The sequence below is a fragment of the Aotus nancymaae genome, unplaced genomic scaffold, assembly GCF_030222135.1.
Source record: "Aotus nancymaae isolate 86718 unplaced genomic scaffold, 86718_ANA_hifiasm-v0.15.2.pri h1tg000006l, whole genome shotgun sequence".
NCBI classification, from domain to species: Eukaryota; Metazoa; Chordata; class Mammalia; order Primates; family Aotidae; genus Aotus; species Aotus nancymaae.
In genome coordinates this window covers 98,455,908-98,473,946 of record NW_026988417.1, presented here as the reverse complement: position 1 = coordinate 98,473,946, position 18,039 = coordinate 98,455,908, and the positions used below count along the sequence as shown (strand labels likewise).

The following is an 18,039-nucleotide window of genomic DNA, read 5'->3' as shown; positions in this document are numbered from 1 at the left end:
ATAATGAGTTTAGTGATCACATGAAAACCAGTTGACATACGCTAGGTCATATTACTAGTATGAAAGCCTGGAACCAAAGAGAATATTCGTAGATGTATGTGTACTTTTATTCATCATCAGCTGACATCAGTGACATAATCAGGATCACCAAAGCCCTCTATTTCTCGCAGAGAGGAAACATTCTAGTTGTGACTAAAATTATAAGGCTGGCTGCTGTGGAGTCTGTCTCATTACTTTATAATCAAAGTCCATGTCCTCCTGAAGTGGCTTGCCTTGTTCTTGACTCAATAGTTTTATCAAAAAAAAAAAAAAAAAAAAAAAGAAAGAGAAAGAAAGAAAAGAAAGAAAGAAAGAAAAGAAAGAAAGAAAAAGAAAGAAAGAAAGAAGTATTAGTTGTTATTACACAAGTTTCATTTTATTTGCACCTTTTAGAATCTTGAAATAGATTTTGTCTACTGGCCAACCAGAGCCACTCTTTTTCTGGTAAACTTTACACTTTTAGTTACTCTCACTTTCTAGAAATTATAAAAACCAGTGATGCAAACTGGCACATGTCAGAAACGAAATGCTGTAAATATTTGTAAACATTATCATCGTCATCATCACTAAGATTTACTGAGCACTTCACATGTGTTATATTAGGTAATTTTCATAAAAACTCAGTAGGGATACAATTATCTCCATTTCACAGATCAGAACATTGAAATTACAGAAGTTAAGTAACTCAGCGAGGTCACATGGATAAGTAGTGGACCCAGGAGTCAAACTCAGGCATTTTCATTCTGGAGGCTGCCTCAACTTCTATATTATGCGGTCACCAAAAAGGGATAGACACAGTGTACATCAATACAATGGATACTCAGTAACCAGGAAGAATCCTGGACTTTAAGACTATTTAATAATGTGGGAAATGTTCATTTGAAAACGTTAAAGAGAAAAAAGTGTTTAGTACTGACTGTGTCCCAGACGTTGTGGTAAGTTGCTATGTATACATTGTCTCATTTCATCCTCAAATTAACAGATGACACAACTAATTATCTTATTATCTCCATTTTACAAACAGCCAAGTCAGAGATTTCAGAAGATTGGCTAAGTTCACACGACTAATGAATCACAGAGCCAGGCTTTGAACTTATGTCAATTTGACTCCAGAGCGTATGTACTCAATCTCTAGTCTATATTGTATCTTAGCCTAGCCAATTACACACATGATTTGAGGTTAATTTGCGTGATGTGTGCAGATACGTAGGGGAAAGACTGGAAGGAAAAACACAAAACATTTAAAAGCGATCATCACCAAGGATCAGAGGGTGGATGATTTTTTACTGTCTTCTCTATACTTACCGGTATTTCCCAATTTTTCTTTGATGGGCACTTATTTCCTTTTTGGTCAATGAAAACATCATTAATAATACAAAACAAACATATTACCTGTATGTCATGCACTATGCTCCCTGGAATCCCTGCTCCAAAAGTGACAGCAAGCCATGCCCTCTAGTTTCAGCCTCTTCCTGAGGGCTGGCTCCATTTCCTAACCTTCACTGAGATCAGGTTGTCCCAAAGCTTATTCATGGAGTTGATTGTTGCTGCTGCAGACCATCACCTCCCACCTTCACCCTTGAGATTCACAGCTTCTGTCTGTACCAATGTCTCCCTAACCAGACCCAGCCTCTGGCATCCATCATCACCTTTCTTGACATCTTCAGTATCTACTTGGATGACGCACCCAACACCCTGCCAGTCAGTTCCTGGGCTTCCTATGGCCAGTCAATACCTTTTCCTCCAGTCTGCACACTCAAACCTGCATCACCTCCAGAGCACTACATACAGCAGCCATGACCTCTTATCTTCCATGTCACTTGATCAAGGACTTCTACCGTATTTCACCTTCAATTACGACATAACATTCTTGATTTCTTGATCTGCATTGGCCCTTTCCTTCCTTCCCATTTTTTCTCCAGATTAGACCCCAGGGCCTGTCATTATAACCACCTTGCCCCCTCTCCCTGCATTATGCTTACTTAAAGAGACCCAAATGCCCAGTCCTCCTCAGCTGCACCCAGCAGGTGAACTTTGGCCAGATTCATACAACTAAGCACACTGGCTTCACTCTAAAATTCATCCTCCTGCACCCCAAATGGGCTTTCATTGTAACCCAGCAACCCAGTGCAGTTTTGCTAGTAAGATTACTATCCCTGTCTCTAAGATCATTTCTTCTCTTCGCAAACTCTGTCCCCTTCCTAGTGGCCTCCTCACATCCTCCATCCACTTTACCTTATACTTGGCTGAGAAAATAGGGGCCATCAGATCCATCCTCACCTTCCCACCGCCAGATTCACAAACTCATCTGCACCTGACATTGTTGACTTTTTTCTTTCCTTTAGCAACGGAAGAAACAACTTCCTTTTCTATCAAAGACCAGTCTCTCCATGCGTTCTCTGCATCCCATCCCTTCTCAAGATATCTGCTCCTAAGTTACACCTTTTAAAAAATCTGTAATGCCAATTTCCCCTCAGTTTATTTCCCAAGGCTTTGTAACACAGAAGCTTCCATCTTTCAACATTTCAGCATATTCTAGGCAAGGCTAAGAGTTAGGATAAATGACGGAACCACGTTTCTTTGGAATCAGCCAGTGTCAGAGTGATTTCCTTAGGCCCATACCAGACTCACCCGCATCTGTTACAGCCCGACCACACCAAAGGATCCCTTTTGCTCTGGGAGTGCTGTGCTTGTTGGTCATCCAAGAAAACAGGAGTGGCACATGCATCAACCTCTTCTAGAAACCAGGTGTCCTGGCTGGATAGGATGTTTTCTTGCTGAGGTTGGCTGCGCTTGCACGGGAAAAATCATGGTAGCCTGGTGACCTCTTATGCTCATTCTAAACCAGCTGGAATAGTTCCAGGGGAATCCAGCCTCACAAAGCTGACCTTATTAGGTGCCAATCGCTATGTATACTTTCTCGAGATAGATGAGAGGCAGGGCAAGGATTATTGTCCAGGTAGTGATGGGAAATTGAGTAGTGTCCATTCTGCTTGGCTTTAACTATACACTGTTACTAAGCCAGCCTAAAGATTATTGTCTTGCGACCTTCTGTTTATTATCGAACAATAAACTAAACATACTATGTGACAATCACTTCCCTGGGGAAGGTTTATTCCAGTAAATTATGTAGCTCTTGGCTCCTTGCTTCTTCAGGAGTTCCAGGTGATTCCATTCCCAGAATTTCTGCCCATCACTCTGCTCTCCCACTTACCATGACAGATGGTGGAGAAGTTCTTGGACTCAGAAAGCTGTTACTGCAGCTTCCTCTCACACATTGCCAGTCTGACTGCCCATGGACAAACTGCTGTGAAGGAGGAGACGAAGGAGAGGTTGCAGGAAAGAGAGAGTGATCAAGAGTCAAATATGGCAGAGGCTGTCATAGAGCAAGAGAGCATTCCATGTTCTAGCCACTCCACTCAGAGGAACTGAGACACTTGAGCTTGCTCTTCTAGAGCACTGCAGGTCTCCCCAAGACCTCTCAGGAATAACCATCTTCTCCATGGTCCTGACCATGAAGAAAGTTCAGTGGGATGAATCCCAACAGGAAGGCAAAGGGACAGAAAAAGGAGAGAGAAAGTCTGAGAGAAGTTCTTCCAGACACAGAACTCAGTGGACTCTGAGTGAGATTATAAAAACCAATGAGAAAGAAAAGAAATCCCTGGCACCAGCCTTTGGGCCAGTTGTCTTTAAAGCGTGGTCATAGACTAGGGTCTGTATTTGAACTGTGTGTTTAACGTGTGTGTAAAGTACAGAAATGAAAAGCCACCGTTTAAAAACTATTAAAGTAATCTGACAGAGTAATTCTCTGTCTATTGAGTCTAATAATAAAAACTTGGGACCTGTATCTTGCATGCCTTCATTTTTTTCCCTATAAATTCACTTTATCTTATTTGATAAAAAATGTAGGTTTGGTACAGATAGTGGGGAAATCCCAGGTCCTTCCTCTCAGACTATTTGAGAAGCACTGTTTAAGACTAACGTTTGTAGTGAAGTTAGAGTGACAGCACGTTCTTTCTGGTACAAACACACCCACCTCCGGCCCTCCTGTCCTGCAGGCTGACCTGAGAGCCGGCTGCATATCTCAAGCCAGAAAAGAACCTGGTCTTTGGAGGGAGAGAATGAAGATAATACAAGGAAAAGAAAAGAATGTTACTTAAGATCCACTTATTATCTAAATCCTGCCCCCTTTTCTTAAAGACTGGACAGAAAAACTGGATATGCTTAGGAGTAAACTACCTCCCAGGCAGGGAGAGATTTAGAGCCAGGAGGTAAAGTATCTCTCTCAAAATTCAAAGAGTGTGACCAAAAGGCAGATACAGAGACAGATGAGAAAAAGAACAGAGCACGAAAGAGCTCAAAGCAGCCCTGTGTTAGTTTGCTAGATACTAACAGATGCATGGCTTCAGCAACAGATGTATTTTCTCACAGTTCTGGAGGCTGGAAGTCCAAGATCAAGGTATCGGCATGGCTGGTTTCTCCTGGGGTCCCTTAGCTTGCCTTGCAGACACATGGCTGCCTTCCGTCCATGTCCTGACTAGGTCTGTACTGTCTGTCTTAAATTTCTTCTTTTAAGGGAACCAGTCATATTAGATTAAGGCCTAACCATAAGACCTTCTTCTACCTTAACTGTCTTTATAGAGACCCTATCTCCAAATGCAGTTCCATTAGAGGTTAGGGCTTCAACATGTGCATTTTGGCAGGAAGGGACACACTTCTGTCCATGGCAGGACCCAGACTTCATGGACACTCAGGGTTGTGCTCAGCGTGGCCTCCAGGGGGCAGCAGAGATATGTAGCTGGCCTGGGCGAAGGGCAAGGCCACACCCCAGGCCTGCGGTCAGCACCGTGCCCTCCTCCCCAGCGTTCCTTCTCGGATTTTCAGGCATTTCATTTCACGTCCTTGTTCCTGCCTATGTAACTGACAACGCAGAATCCGTAGGATGTGAGGAGCGGGCCCCTCATTAACTCCAGTTTCTAAAATCACAAAAGTATGGAACAATGAACTGCAATTGACAAAACAGTATATTATACCGAGAAAACTCCTGAAAGCATGGCTATAGATAAAGTAACTGAGGTCTATAACTTGCTCGTTAAATAAGGTGTTTTTAATATTTTTAAATTAATTTTATTTATTTATTTATTTATATTTATTTTTGTGAGACAGAGCCTTGCTCTGTTGCCCAGGCTGCAGTGCAGTGGCACAATCTTGGCTTACTGCAACCTCTGCCTTCCAGGTTCAAGAGATTCTCCCACCTCAGCCTCCAGAGTAGCTAGGATTACAGGCGCCTGCTACCACGCCTGGCTAATTTTTTGTATTTTTAGTAGAGACAGGGTTTCATTGTGTTTTTGTTTATTATTTTGTTTGTTTGTTTGTTTTTGACAAGGAGTCTCGCTCTGTCAACCAGGCTGGAGTGCAGTGGCACAATCTGGGCTCACTGCAACCTCTGCCTCCTGGGTTCAAGTGATTCTCCTGCCTCAGCCTCCTGAGTAGCTGGGATTACAGACCCATACCACCATATCTGGCTAATTTTTGTATTTTTAGTAAAGACGGGGTTTCACTATGTTGGTCAGGCTGGTCTCGAACTCCTGACCTTGTGATCTGCCCACCTCGGCCTCCCAAAGTGCTGGGATTACAGGTGTGAGCCGCCGCACCCAGCCCAGGGTTTTGTTTTTAATTGACAGATAATATGTACATTTATGGGGTACAATGTGATGTTTTGATACATGTATACAATGTGAAATGATTAAAGCAAGCTAAGTAACATATTCATCACCTGACTTACTTGTTTTTGGTAGTGAGACATTAGAAATTTACTCTTTTAGCAATTTGGTTCCTCAAAAAACAAAAAACAGAATGAACACATGATCTAGCAATTTCACCTGTGGGTACATATCCATAGAAATGGAAATTGATATGCCAAGAGATATCTGCATCCCCGTGTTTACTGCCGAACTGTTCACAACAGCCAGGATTTGGAAGCAACATAAGTGTTCGTCAACAGGTGAACAGCTGGGAAAATGTGGTGCATAGACTCAATGGAGTACTACTCAGTCACAAATGAAGCTTACGAGGTCACCTTAGCAGAGGCTGCCAGTGGCCTGGCCATGCCCCTCAGCCCTGACATTGTGAAGCACACAAGCCAAAAGTTCCCAGGGCTTCCCCTGGTCAAGAGCCAGCTCTGTCTGCTGGCAGGGGAGGGTGGAAGTTCCGCTCCAGTGGCCCACAGCCAGAGCCAGGCTACACAGTCTACACTGTTCCCGCAGGGCTGAGCCGCAGCACCCTGCGACAGTCAGCTTGACGCCCCAGCCCGCAATGGTTGTGCTGCTTCCCTTTCTCCCTTTCTTACCTCCTACCAGTGTGTCTGGGTCAACTTCCACATAGTGACTCCAGCTCAGTTCTGTTCCCATACTTGTAGATTATTAACAACTGGTGAAATCTGGCAGACACCACCTTAGCTATGTGAACAAATTTAGCATCACCAATAATGGGACAAATTAAGGTAATGGGAAGTACACAGCACCACCTACAAAATATTCTTCATGAAAATCTTCAAGTTCGATCAACCATGAGGGGCTGTCCATGGTGGCTCATGCCTGTACTCCCAGCACTTTGGGAGGCTGAAACAAGTGGATCATCTGAGGTCAGGAGTTCGAGACCAGCCTGGCCAACATGGTGAATCTCATCTCTACTAAAAGTACAGAAATTAGCCAAAAGTGGTGGCAGGCACCTGTCATTGCAGCTACTTGGGAGGCTGAGACATGAGAATTGCTTGAACTTGGGAGGCAGAGGTTGCAGTGAGCCAAGATCATGCCGCTGCATTCCAGCCTGGATGACAGAATAAGACTCCGTCTCAAAAAAAAAAAAAAAAATCAACCACAAGGAAACACACTGTTCTTCAGTAAACTATTCTGCCCCAAATCTCTCTGTGCTGAAGTCCTAAACCGCAGCATCTCAGAATGTGACCCTGTATGGAAACAGGGTCTTTGCAGATGTAGTTGAGATCAGGTTACACTAGAATAGGGTGGGCCCTACGAATGGTGTTCTTGTAAGAAGGTGGTGTGGAGACCGAGGCAGAGAAGAGTTAAGCTGCCCACAGTCAAGGAGTACCAGGAGCCACTGGGGGCTGCAGGAAGCAAGGAAATGATTGTCTTACAGCGTTTGGAGGGCACGTGGCCCTGCCGACACCTTGGTTTTGGTCTTTGAGCCTCCAGAGCTGTGAGGCGATACCTTACTGTTGTTTTAAACCAGGCAGTCTGCGCTACATTGTACAGCAGCCTAGGGAACTAATAACACACACACTCAGACGGTGGGATGTTCTGCAAGACAACCGGTCTGATGCGTTAAAATTTCAATGTCATAAACAGCAAAAAAAAGCACACACAAAATGGGTTGGAGATTGTTCTAGATGCGGAGACTAAAAACACATGGTAGCTAAATGCACGACGTGGCCCTTGTCGTAGATCCTGGATATTAAGGGAACAATTGGGAAAAATTGAATACGAAGACAAGTAGACCAGTTTTAAATTTATTAGGTTTGCTAATGGTGCTGTGGTTATGGAGGTGTTCTTGTTCTTGGGAGCACAGAGTACTTAGGAGGGATGTATCCTGCTATCCACAGTTTATTTTCAGATGGTTTAAAGAAAACAGTACATACACACATGTAACCACATATGCACTGAAAAAGCAAATATGGCCAAATATTACTAGTGATTCTAGATGAAAGGTATATGCATTATTCTTTCAACTTTTCTGTGCTTTTGGAATTTTTCAAAATAATAAGTTTTGAGAATATTATGTTTCTTGTGGGTGTTGGTTTATGACAAACAATGCCTTTCCACAGATATGAAGCCTATATTTATTTTCCAACACAAACAAATTGGCTGATTTTTGTTCCATTCACATCTTATTTGAGTGTATAGATGTAAGAGATATACGACTCTCTCTCCTTTAGAAACCAGAAGGGAACGGAATAGGCGGTCCATCTGAAATTTAAATCTCTTTCTTTGGGTACTCTACACTCAAGATATGCCATTGGGCAGACGTCCCCTAAAGCCAGCAGGCACACAGACACACATACATTCACACACACACACACACACACGACCAGGGACACACTTGCATGCACGCCACACCAAACAAATACATTTCTGAGTTTCAACTAACTTGTCTTTTAGTGCTGAAAGACCAGTATTCCACAGTGAGATTCAGCATTCTTTTTGAGGTTATTATAAAATGCTGGGTGATGGTTTATGTTAGGTTTCAACTTGACTGGATTGAGGGATGCCCAGAGAGCCAGTAAAAAATGAGTTCTGGGTATGTCTGTGACCATGTTTCCGGGGGAGACTAGCATGTGAGTCTGAGCGGACCAGATGGGGAAGACCCACCCTCAGTGTGAGCAGGCACCATCCAAGCCGTTGAGGGTCCACAGAGAACAAAAAACAGAGAAAAAGACACATAGGTTGATCCATCTGCTGGAGCTGGGATACTCTTCCCCTATCTTTGGACAACTCCAGGCTCTTCCAGCCTTTGGACTACAGGACTCATACCAGCAACCTCCCCTACCAACCCCTGCTCTCAGGCCTTCAAACTCAAACTGAGAGTTACCATCAGCTTCCTGGCTCAGAGCCACGCTACTGACATCGCAGAGTCTCCAGCTTGTAGACAGCCTGTTGGGTACTTCCCAGCCTCTGTAATCACATGAGCCAATTCCCCTAATAAATGTCCCCTTGGCTATCTATCAATCTATATATCCTATTGGTTCTGTCTCTCTGGAGAATCCTCAGTAATACGTGCTGTGACTTTAATTCACAGAATAAACCTTTTTAAATGTTATTTTCTCATTCAGTTATTTAGATTCAACATTTACATGACAGTGCTGAGAACTCTGAATATGTTTCTATCATGTTCAAAGTATTGCTACTCTCTGGACACCTCAGGGTAATTTCTGACATTATGACAAATATAAAAACCTGAACGGCTGAACTTGTGAGTACAAAGTAGTTTTATTATAGCATTATAAAGTATCTCTCAAAAGGACCCACACGGTCATATATTAGAATTCATTTCTATAGAACAAAATTTCGTTTTCATACTGGGGAATTGCAGGAATAGTTTCTTTATGTGGTTCCAGGCTTTGCTTCAAGCACAGCTGGAAAGAATGCCTCTGGCATTACCATAAGAATACAAGAGGAGAGATGTACCTTGATAAGGCTATAATTGTTAGCTGTAATATCTGTACAACATGGCTACAGTTTATGCCATGTATTTAAACACTATTTTTGAAGTTAATAAGTAACATAAATAGAATATAAATAAAATTTAAATTGGTCAGAAAACGACAACAGGAGTGACTAAGGTACAAACCTCCTCAGTCTTCCTATTTACTGTTGATTCGATTTTCTCCTTGAAACTCTTCCCCCACTGGCTTCCGTGATACACCTGCTCCCTAGTTTTCTTCTGGCCTCTGTGGGTGGCTACTCCACTTTATTATACTTGATGGTTCCTTCTCCTCCCATCACAGCTGAAATAGTTTTCCTGGCCCTGTCCTCTTTCTCCACAGTCTCTCTGGGGACCCCATCACGGCTTCAGCTGCTGCTGATGGCTTCAACATCTCCACTGTAAGCAAGATTGCTCCTGAGGACTTCAAAATCAAGTATGTATTTTCCCGCTGGACATCTCTACTCATGCCCCATAGGGACCTCAAGCACAACATGGCCAACACTCACACTTTGTCCCCCAAATGTTCCTCCTTCTGTATTCCCTTGATCAGCAAGTGATACCCTTTTCCCAGCCAAACCTTTGGGATTACCTGAGACTTGTCTCTATCCCTTGCCCTAAAGTTAATTGCTCAAGCCGTATTCATTCTATAACCTAATTGTGTTTTTTTAAAAAAATTAAGACAGGATATTGCTTATTGCCCAGGCTGGGGCACCATGGCATATTCATAGCTCACTGCTGCCTCAAACTCCTGGGCTCAAGCAAAAATTCTCCCGCCTCAGCCTCCTGAGTAGCTGGGATGATAGTTGTGAGGCACCATGCCCAGCTAATATTAAAAATTTGTTTTTGTAGAGGCAGGGTCTCACTGTGTTGCCCAGGCTGGTCTTGAATTTCTGTCCTCAAGTGATCCTCCTAGCTCAGCCTCCCAAAGTGCCGCGATTACAGGCAAGAGTCACTGCATGCAGCCTTTTAATTTTTTTCCTTTCTCCATCTTCACTTCCAATGACTTGATTGATGACTCAATATTTTTAGTAATATTCCAAAATTATTTCCGTCTTTTGGAGGCTGTGAATCTACTCCTTACATTATTTTCAGAATGATTTTTTAAATATGCAAATCCTATCATGTCACTACTCAGAACCTGTCAATACCACCCCTTTAATGAATGGCATTTAATCTCCAGTTCTTGCTCTGCTGCCTCACACCTGTCTGTCTTTGCACACACTGCTTTCTTTCTCCGGAATGTCTTTCTTCCACTGGCTTGTCTAGCTGGTGCCTACTGTCCTTGAAAGACTCAGCTCAACCATCATCTCATCTGGGAAGACTGTTTGCATTCTGTTAGTATTAGGATATGCTGATTAGCTGTCTCTCTATGTGCTGACATACTATTCTGCTTATACATCTACAGACAATATAACATAATGATATTAACTTATCTTCTTGTCTGTGTCCTTCACTGGATTATGAAGTTCTTAAGTGTAGAAACTGCCTTTATCTCTGCATTCACATAGCCTGATACATAATATGTGCTTAAAAAAAAATTTACTAAATGGAAATAGATAATAAAAGTGTATATTGAAGAAGATTTTCAGTGAAATGGATTATTCGAGTATGATTATTAACATCTGGCTGTAATCCTAGCACTTTGGGAGGCTGAGGCGGGCGGATCACTTGAGGTCAGGAGTTCGAAACCAGTCTGGCCAACATGGTGAAACCCCCTCTCCACTAAAAATACTTTTAAAATTAGCTGGGCATGGTGGTGGGCGCCTGTAATCCCAGCTACTCTGGAGGCTGAGGCAAGAGAATCGTTTGAACCCAGGAGGCGGAGGTTGCAGTGAGCCGAGATTGCACCATTGCACTCCAGTCTAGACAACAAGAACAAAACTCCGTCTCAAAAAAAAAAAAGTATAATCATTAACACCAAAGTTTAGCATTGGTGGTGAGACCCATAATCAAACATTCGTCTCAGATGAGCAGAGGGATGACTTTGAGTTCCGTCCTTTGTCCCACACCTATGAAAATAAGCTATTAATTTACATTGCCAGGGTGAAATTCAACAGAATTGTTTTAGGGTAAAGATCTTGAGGCGCACAAGAAATTTTTTGGTGGGCAAATTGTGAGGGAGGTATGTAGCTTTTTCATCTTTGTAGCTATCTTATTTGGGAATGGAAGGGGAGGCAGGTTTACCTGATACAGTTCCCAGCTTGACTTTTTCCTTTAGCTTAGTGATTTGGGGGTCCCAAGATTTATTTTGCTTTCACAATATGTTAAGTAGCTTGATTTAGCCATTACACAATACATACATATATCAAAGCATCCCATTGTACACTATAAATACATATAATTTTTACTTGCCAATTAAAAGATAAAAATTAAAGTGATAAGTTAAAAGTAAAAAAAAATGTTTTAATTGTCTACACAAAGATGCTATCTATACTGGTTATAAATTCTCTGATGGTATTATGTTAGAACCACCAATGACAGACATTATTCTGTTTTTCTTTTTTTATTATTTTGTTTTTCTAAATTCTCAATATATTTTTACCTAGATAGAAACCTATTTTTCAACTCTGCAGGTATCACTTAAGCTTTCTAATTTGCATTCAGTTGAACTGTGGCTAGCTGGAGACTTAAAAAGGAAATGCTCTTTTATCATTTATATAACAAGTGCTGCAGGTTCTATAATCTTTATGAGATTCATATGAACCACTGATTTGTGACAACATCAGTTGACATTTTATAGACTTCATCAGAATCATCCTCAAGGCAGAAATTTCCAGTCTTGTATCTAATAGCCAACAGTCACAGAAGTATTCATGCACCTGCTAACATTCATGACCCTCAACATCACTGTACAACTTCATCGTACTGTACAGTCTTTGACAGCTATTCCTTCTTCTGTTTTCAATCATTCTTGGTTGTGAAGCTATAAAGTTATGAAAACATGAGGATTAGAGTCTTCTTTTAACATTTTTTTTTTTGGTCTGTGTTTTTCAACAGCAAAATTGGATTATTCAGCTAATATAAAGGCTTATTTAAACCCTTCATTTCTTTTCATTATTAGTCTGCTTCTCTCCATGGGAAAGATACTTTATTCCTTCAGCATGGAGGGTAGAGAATCTTTACTCCTCTGGTATTCCATCTTGGAAAATAGAATCCTCTAGAGATTACTTTCTATATATTTCCTTTGTTTCATGAGTGAGGGGAAAAAGTTAGACAGGAGTCTCCAGTGTCCAAAGGTCAGGAGTCACAATGATGAGGTAGTGTATGGTGATTGTTCAGCACCACGAGCAGTGAGACAGCACTCCACTGACCCAAATCAGTTATTTAAAAAAAACCGTATTCTGCAGCCATAAAAAGGAATGAGTTCATGTCCTTTGCAGGGACATGGATGAAGCTGGAAGTCATCATTCTCAGAAAATGAACACAGGAACAGAAAACCAAACACCGCATGTTCTCAGTCATAAGTGGGAGTTGAACAATGGGAACACATGGACACAGGGAGGGGAACGTCACACACCAGGGCCTGTCAGGGGTTGGGGGCACAGTAAGGGAGAGATTAGGACAAATACCTGATGCATGTGGGGCTTAAAACCTAGATGACGGGTTGATGGATGCAGCAAAGTACCATGGCACATGTATACCTATATAACAAAACTGGACATTCTGCACTTGTATTCCATAACTTAAAGTAAAATTTAATAAACTAATAATTTTTAAAAATATTCTGTCTATACACCGTTAGCCAAAATGAATTGCACTAAGTGATCTTTTGGAATAAGAAGAAAAATATTATAACTCTCACTTATAATTAGTTTTATTTTTAAAGTTACGCTCAACTAATATTAAATATGTGGATGGATGGGTGTATATACGTGTAATTTATTTTTTAAAACATATATATTAGGGCACATGCTCAAAATATTTTTATTGATACATACACAATCAAATAAGTTTTGAGATTACTACTAGAGATCATTGCACATCACTGACAATTTTGGCCAGGGTAATCACATTATGAAAGGGGAATTTTAGAAAAAACAATCTGGGAGCAATATAGAGGTGAACTTGGAAAGAGTAGATATTCAAGTTAGAAATGCGGTAGGAGGCTTTTGCAAGAATCTAAATATCTATTAGGCTGATGACAGTGGGAAATAGCCATAGTTACAAGAGATGATGTAAAAGAAGAACCTAAAATATTAAAAGTAAAAAAAAAAAGTTGAAGAATATTTGGAAATTTTGAGCTAAGTTGGTTGGGGAAAAAAGCAGGGATATCCATTATGGAACTCAAACTCCAGTATCATTTCCACTGCTATATATGCCCACATATATAATGTAGAAGCTACGGTATTATCTGTTTCAACATGAGGCTTAAGATCCTGAAAATTCCCATAATAGGAGATACATAGTTGAATAACTTAAAATTTTACAGGAAAAAACAGAATTGTGAAGCAAGGACTGCACCCAAACTTATAAAAGTCCTTAGACGTCTTACATTTCTTATGCATAAATCATATGTGGTTTATGTTAAAACAACAAATAGGAAAGTCCCTCTAGTTTTGTATCCACTAAATAAGTAACGGGCCAAGCATGGTGGCTCACGCCTGTAATCCCAGCACTTTGGGAGGCCAAGGTGGGCAGATCACCTGAGGTCAGGAGTTTGAGACCAGCCTGGCCAACAAGGCAAAACTCCATCTCTACTAAAAAATAAAAAAATTAGCCGGGTGTGGTGGTGGGCACCTGTAATCCCAGCTACTCAGGAGGCTGAGGCAGGGAGAATCGCTTGAACCTGGGAGGCAGAGATTGCAGTGAGCCAAGATCATACCACTGTCCTCCAGCCTGGGTGACACAGCAAGACTCTATCTCAAAAAAAATGTATAAAATAAAAATAAAATAAGCAATGTATATTAGATAAGAAATAGCAATCAGACTTCCAGCTTCCATTCTGGCATGTAAAAAGCTTGGAAGTGCCATTTCATCCTACCAAATAAAAAACAGAAAATGAAAAATCAGCAATTCTTCTTAGATCTGTAAGAAAAGTGAGGTCACAAGGGAAACCACTGCCTCCAGAATTGGAGAGGCAAACAAGCAAGTACAGAGTCATAACTCACCTGAGCAGAAACCTCCACAGGAATCAGCACTGGGTAGGAATACCTGAGCTACAATTGACAAATCGTTGGAGACTCAGAGCTGTCCAGTGAATGATAGGACTGCAAGGAGAAACAGATAAATCCACTAATATAGTGGGAGACTTCAACACTCCTCTATCAGAAATGAACAGCTACAAAAGGCAGAAATCAGTAAAGACATAAGTGAACTCAACATCATCAATCAACTTGATATAATTGATGTCTATAGACTACTTCATTCAACAACAGAATATACATTCTTCTGAAGCTCACATAGATAATTCAACAAGATAGACTATATTCTGGGCCATTAAACACACTTTAACAAACTTAAAATAACAGAAATCATGTGTCTGCTCTCGGATCACAATGGAATTAAATTAGAAATCAATAGCGGTGGCTCACGCCTGTAACCCCAGCACTTTGGGAGGCTGAAGCAGGCAGATCACTTGAGGTCAGGAGTTCAAGACCAGCATGGCCAACATGGCAAAACCTTGTCTCTACTAAAAATACAAAAATTAGCCAGATGTGATGGTATATACCTGTAGTCTCAGCTACACAGGAGGCTCAGGTAGGAGAATCACTTGAACCCTGGAGACAGAGGTTGCAGTGAGCCGAAATCATGCCAGTGCACTCCAGCCAGGGGCAACAGAGTGAGGCTCCATCTCAAAAAGAAAGAAAGAAAGAAGGAAGTCAATAGCAGAAACATAGCTGGAGGTCAGATGTGGTGGCTCATGTGTGTAATCCCAGCACTTTGGGAGGCTGAGGCGGGTGGATCATCTGAGGTCTGGAGTCCAAGACCAGCCTGACCAATATGGTGAAACCCTGTCTTAAAAATATATATATGAAAACACAAAATCAATATAGAAAATCAAAATCAAACTTGTTCTTTGAAAAGATTAATAAAATTGATAAGCTTCTAAACAGGCTAAGAAAAAACGAGAGAGGCCACAAATCACTAAATTAAAAATAAAAGAGAAGACATCACTAGATCCATGGTCACTAAAAGGATAGTAAAGAAATACTATGAACAATTCTATGCTCACAAAGTTGGTAACTTAGATTAAATGGACCATTTCCTTGAAAGATACTGAAATGGGAGAGTTCCTTGACCCCCCTCGCAGACATGTGAAAAGGTTGTGGCTTGTCTGTTTGGCCACCATGTGCTCTCAAACCCCTTATGGGAGGGGGAGCATGCAGATGGACAGGTGCAGGAACTGGGGCAAGCACTTTTGGACTGTGGTCCCACAGTAGTGTCTAGGGGTGGGTGTCTTCAAGTCTCAAAGCCCCAGTGGGCATGCTATAGTGCTCTTTTAGCTCTATCATTTGTAGACAGCTTAAGTGTTAACCAGCTCAGTGCCCTCTTGTCCAGCATCCAGGAATAGGTCACACATGGACTTGAAGGATGGTCAATGTGGGGATTTTATTGGGTGATGGAGGTGGCTCTCAGCAGGGTGGATGGGGAGCTGGAAAGGGGATGGAGTAGGAAGATTATTTTCCCCAGGAGTTCAGCTGTCCCACGGCCAATCTCTCCAAACATTCCCAGCTGACTTCCTCTCAACATTCAGACACTCCTTCTCTTCTTTCCTCTGCTGTGCCACTCTTCTGTTCCTCTGCTCTTCTGTTTGCTCCTCTGCTCATCTGCTCATGGAGCCCGGGTTTGGGGTTTATATGGATACAGGATGGGAAGCATGGTGGGCCAAAAGGCAAATTGAGGGTGCAAAAAAAAGGAATCCCTGTTCCCATTTTGGGTCATGGGTTTCCAGGCTTGCGGGTGGGGCCTTTGCTGTGGAACTGCCCTTTTCTACCAAGTATTTCCCTGTCTCCTGTTTGTATCAACACTATCTGCTGAAACTTACAAAAGAAGAAATAGACATATAATATGAATAAGCCTATGACATAGTTTGGCTATTTCTCCCCACCCAAATCTCATGTTGAGTTGTAATCCCGAATGCTGGAGGTGAGGCCTGGTGGGAGGCGTTTGGATCATGGGGGAAGATCCTTCATGGTGCTGTCTTGATGAGAGTGAGCTCTCATGAGATGTGGTCATTTAAAGGTGTGTGGCACCTCCCCTGCCACTCTCTCCCTCTATTGCTCCTGCTTTCACCATGTGATGTGCCTGCTCCTTCTTCACCCTCTGCCATGACTGTAAGCTTCCTGAGGCTTCCCTAGAGGTCAAGCAGATGCCAGCACCATGCTTCCTGTAAAGCCTGCAGAGCTATGAGCCAGTTAAACCTCTTTTCTTTATAAATTACCTAGTCTCACGTAGTTCTTTATAGCAGTGTGAGAATGGACTAACACAACTAGGCAGACCACAGAGGATTTTGAGGTCAGTGTATGATACTATTGCCCTTACCCACAGAGGCCTAAGTATAGGGCTAAGGCACAATGGTGTTCCTAGAAGCCAGGTGCTTGTGCAACCAATATGGTGTTGCTTGACATGTGCATTGAAAGGCATCAAGAATCGATGATGAAAGCCGTAATCCTAGCACTTTGGGAGGCTGAGGCGGGTGGATTACCTGACGTCATGAGTTCGAGATCAGCCTGACCAACATGGTGAAACTCTGTCTTTACCAAAAATACAAAAAAATTATCTGGGTATGGTGGTGGGCACCTGTAATCCCAGCTATTCGGGAGGCTGAGGCAAAAGAATCCCTTGAAACCAGGAGGCGGAGATTGTGGTGAGCCAAGACTGTGCCACTGCACTCCAGCCTAGGCAACAGAGTGAGACTCCACCTCAAAAAAAAAAAAAAGAATGTATGATGAAAAAGTAGAGGTCAGCTGAGCAAACAATGCCAATGTTATCATGCCCCCTCACTAATAGGACCATATGTAGATGGAGTGAAAAAATGGAGCTCTAGCGTAGGCCCATGTCACAGTAGGGCTCCCCCACACTCATTTGGTAGTCATCATCCTGGTTCCAGAATCTATGACTTGGGTGGGCACACTAAGCCACTGGCAATATCCCCACTTGATTCTGTGACTTGTGAAGTAAGAGTAGTAGTATACTATTTATAGCAGGTGGTGGCCAATAAGAAACAATAGCACCAAGTCTCAAGTGAAATGGCAGAAATTAAGACAATCTTCAGAGACTTTAAAGGATACAAGGGTGGTGGTCTTCATTACATCACCATTTTTTTGAGACAGAGTCTCGCTCTGTCACCCAGGCTAGAGTGCAGTGGCACAATCTTGGCTCACTGCAGCCTTGACCTCCGAGGCTTAAGCAATCCTCCCACCTCAGCCTCCTGAGTAGCTGAGAACACAGGTGTACACCACCATGTCTGGCTAATTTTTGTAGGCTTTTTTTGGTAGAGACAGGGTTTTGCCATGGTGCCCAGGCTGGTCTTGAACTCCTGGGCTCGAGTGATCCACCTACCTCGGCTGCCCAAAGTGCTGGGATTACAGGCATGAGCCACCACATCCGGCCTACATCCCCATTTTATTACCAGTCTAGCCCCTGTAAAAACCAGATGGCTCATGACAGATGACAGTAGACTTCTACAAACATAATTAGGTGATAGCCTCCATGGAAGTTGTTAATCTAGAACACATTTGCAAAGACCCCAAAAATGGGTGTGGGGAAAGAACACATTTGCAAAGACTGTGATGGTCTGTTCTAGATGGTCTTCTCCAGAACAGACCACAGTCTTTG

At 42.2% G+C, this 18,039-nt stretch overlaps 1 long non-coding RNA gene across 3 annotated transcripts in view; it reads right to left on the bottom strand.

Moving 5' to 3' along the window:
- Positions 1-328: 328 nt before the first annotated feature.
- The window catches only part of LOC105731017 (uncharacterized), a 59,092-nt gene continuing 41,381 nt past the window's right edge, over positions 329-18,039 (bottom strand). For all 3 annotated transcript variants that reach the window (XR_010340007.1, XR_010340006.1, XR_001110636.3), the window contains 3 exons: positions 14,930-15,052; positions 14,370-14,468; positions 329-5,015 (listed from right to left, as the gene is read on the bottom strand). This is a non-coding gene — a long non-coding RNA (uncharacterized LOC105731017). The remainder of the gene's footprint in view (positions 5,016-14,369; positions 14,469-14,929; positions 15,053-18,039) is intronic.